This window comes from Schistocerca americana, chromosome 8 (genome assembly GCF_021461395.2).
Source record: "Schistocerca americana isolate TAMUIC-IGC-003095 chromosome 8, iqSchAmer2.1, whole genome shotgun sequence".
NCBI lineage: Eukaryota > Metazoa > Arthropoda > Insecta > Orthoptera > Acrididae > Schistocerca > Schistocerca americana.
The window spans coordinates 90,581,339-90,585,099 of record NC_060126.1 but is presented as its reverse complement, the minus strand read 5'-3'; the positions used below and the strand labels follow the sequence as shown (position 1 = coordinate 90,585,099).

The following is a 3,761-nucleotide window of genomic DNA, read 5'->3' as shown; positions in this document are numbered from 1 at the left end:
AAGATAACCAAACCGACCAAAACAAACCAAGACATCCAGAACTTTGAAGTGGTAATGCTAAACATGAGAGATGACATCGACTCCATCCTTAACGAGTTTAATTTCGAAAATGATGAAACGACGCCTGCCAAGAAGCAACGGATTCTTGATGGGCATAAAGAAAGGGATGCTTTGGGAGTGTGCGATGCCATTCTTTCTGAAATAAAATTGTTTCCAGTTCACTGGACACCTCATTGCAGCTAACTTGTTTTGATGTAAATCAGTTTCACAAATTTTCCAGACAAATACCTTGAAATTATACACACATATACATTTCTGGAAAAAAGAAAGTTAAAGGGTGAGCTGCGTGCTTTTCGGTGCTGAAGAGAATTAAAACGTACCTACGAAACACCGTTAAAGAAGACCGACTGAGTGCCTTTTGTGATGCTATCCTGTGAAAAGTCCGTGTGTAACATTGAAGATTTCAGTTTGAGAGTGACAGATTTATCTGCCAACAAGAAGGAGTGACGAATGGATTTCCAGCACGGTTCCTAGTAATTAGCTGTCTTTCCAAAGTCATGGAGTAGATGCTTTTGGTGAGTACAATACTTTTAGTTTTGAATGTTGGTAATTTGATTAAATTTGGTTCGGAAAATACAGATTACTAGTTCGAATAATTTATACACGCTCTATTATTTCCCGTACTGGCAGTCATGTTGTAGCGAACACTTTTCTGGCAGTCGGGCGCGAACGTAAAAGAAACGAGGACTTTTGGCCGTCGAGGGGAGAAGAGAAGAGTGGGGGGACAAGTCACCCCTCCCTCTCACAGGGCTGGCAGGCTTTGTCCGTGTTCTGTGCCCCTGGGGACGCAGCACCGATGTAACCATGGAGGTAAGAATAAGGGGAGGTGGCGCTACGTATCCCAGCCGTACTACGTTTTGAAGCCATGGGGGCGTGGCTCGCTGCCATGACACTCTGACCAAAACATTGCCAGTGTGCTATAGCGCTGCGAGTATTACAGTCGCTAATTGCACCATATACGCATGTAACGTCATCGGATTGGTTGTTTCAAAGTTTTTGTTTAAAATAAAATCTCGTAAAGGCGAAATTCCGCGTCTCTTCTGATTTAAAATAGTTTTTAATGTAATATTACGAATAGCTAGTCTTCAATGTAAACGATACAATTTTGTTAATTCAGTAATAAACGTGTATCACAAACTAAATAATAGAAACTGAAAACTAAGTTAGCTATACCCTCCCTCCAAAGCCCCATAAATACATCTTGTTTGTAATACGTACTGGGACATTTCAGTTACGTTAGACTAATGGGAAACACTGTTCATTACCACCAATATTTACTGAAATACGGTACATAGAATGGCAAATCTACACAGTGTCCTGTTTAGGCCTGTACTTTACGCCAGTTAATGTAGTGTTAGCTTTTAATTTGGTACATGATGAAGACAAAGTGAGTTATTCAACACTTCGATTATCGACGATACGTACGTATTATACTGAAACGTGAACTTGGAAACTAAGAATTTAATTCTTTGAATTAACATACCTTTTGCAAATGTTTTGGGTGTGTAGGGAAAACTGATGGTACAGCATTTTCTCGGAGCCTTACTGTTGAAAGGGAAGTTCGGTCTATGTCCTCTTCTTGGAAATGCTGAGAACATATAGTGCTCCATTTAGACGCACGCCAATTCTTCCTCCTCACGGCATTCTCCCACAGAGCTTTCCGACTTTCATTTTTAGGAAATTAAAATCATACAGGAGAAAAACACGCTATAGTACAAGTACCGATTCATTCACAATGAAGTTGTAAAATCACACTTAACGAGACAACTTACACATGAAATGTTATTCCCTTCGATTTCGCATCACTATCAGAACGATTCGTACATCCGAACACCACACAAGTCACCATAATAGCGCAAAATCCTTCCAAAAGCGAGCGACAAGCCTATGCACACAAGCTTACAGCAGCAATGTTTTGGTCTGACTGAGATGGCTACCCTCGGCCTCACATAGCTTCACAGCTGTGACGTCACGGCGTCTCCCTCTATTCTTACCTCCATGGATGTAACAATGGACGTATGGATCGCTGATTCCATCTGGTGTTGAGGGAGTTGTGTTCTAACCCTGCGACAGAACAAGATTCCTCTCTGCCCTCATTTCAAAATAAGAAAAGGAAACAGTCGGCAAGCACAACTCAAAGCAAAGCGGAGCGAGCACTAAACCGATCCGTAACGGCTAGAGCGCAATTGTTAGCTGAGGTTGGCAGTGTCGTTAACATGACAGTTCAGGCCCTATCTCCATCGGTATCTGCAGCAACCATTCATCAAGACACCCCATACTTGCGGCTGCTACCTAAAACTAATCGCACATACCCTGTGAGCAGTGAAGGATTGTGCTGTTGATAGGCGTGAGCGCGCGTGTGCGAGAGTGAGTTTCGGAGTTAGTGTTACATTTTACATCTCATGCAGACATGCAAAGAAGATAGCTAAAGCAACCACACTCTCTCTCTCTCTCTCTCTCTCTCTCTCTCTCTCTCTCTCTCTTTCTCTCTCTCTTTCTTATACAAACGCTTGCTATCATATTCTCCAAGAATATATCAAACTCTTACGTGGATAAGAAGGGCGCTGTTGTAGTAAGTGTTTATTTCTATTTCCCTATACGTTTTGTTTGATATAATATCTTATGAAATACATGAATTATTGATAAAATTCCGTAATATGTTTGATGCTACCAAAGTAATTTTTTTTGGCACCGCCACTAAATGCCTCAGCGGCCGCCACAGATGATAGTTCACCTGTCAGCCTTCTAACTAATGAAACCGTGCTGTCGGAATCTGACGAGATTTCCCTGTTAGTCTGAATAAGTTTCCTTATAGTCTGAAAGCTTTCATGATTCCCTCATCCGGCACTTCAAATGACAAGTTGTAGATACTATTCTAATACCATACTGAGATTGCTGTATCGTAACGTTACTGACGGTCCCATCCCTGTTGTTGAGCTTCCAAATCCCATTGTCTGTCTTCGCTACTGTTACTACTTCTTCTTGGTTGCCTGCTTTTACAAAAAAAGTGAATGCAACACAAAATCTAGCTGCAACCCGGTGATGTTTTCGACAGGGATTTTCAAACCATCCAGTTACGAATTTCAAATGCAATTGCCCTCTCGTAATTCCGGTCGAACATGCATTGCACTGCGTCACCACAGTTTACTGTTGCCATAGCTTCCAGAAACAGTCACTTTTATTCCTGCCCCTTCTACCTGAAGACCAGGACTCGCAAAGGCGGTGAGCGCTGCAGCTCGCGCGGCGAACACCGCAGGTGGCTGGCGCGGTGCGGGGTCGGTCCGTTGGTCTGCCGGCTTCGGCGGGGCGGCCCGTCACCCTCGGCTACCTGGCACTCAGTGGAGCGGCGGCACATCTGTTCCCAGGCGGTCACCCATCCAAGTTCTAACCCGGCCCGATGTTGCTTAACTTCGGGGATCGGACGAGAACCGGTGTATTCCACACGGTATGGCCGTTGACGATGGTGTAACGTAATGGCACGTCGTAAGTTGCGTGTCGCTCTTCTCCAGACACACACAATTGCAATTTTCGGCCGACATCGGGCCATATTTAACGCGAGAACGTCGTAACGCCACTATGCGCGCACAGCGGCTACTTGCTGCGAATCCGTCGCCTACCGTACGTCCGGAGTCCTAGAAGGCTTCGCCTTTGTCCACGAGAGGTACCGTACGCCCGACGTGCCAGAAGCGATTGCCGAATAG

General features: G+C 44.3%; 1 pseudogene; it reads right to left on the bottom strand.

The window, feature by feature from the left end:
• Window positions 1-3,401: 3,401 nt before the first annotated feature.
• LOC124546135 lies at window positions 3,402-3,519 on the bottom strand (annotated as a pseudogene).
• Window positions 3,520-3,761: the final 242 nt, after the last annotated feature.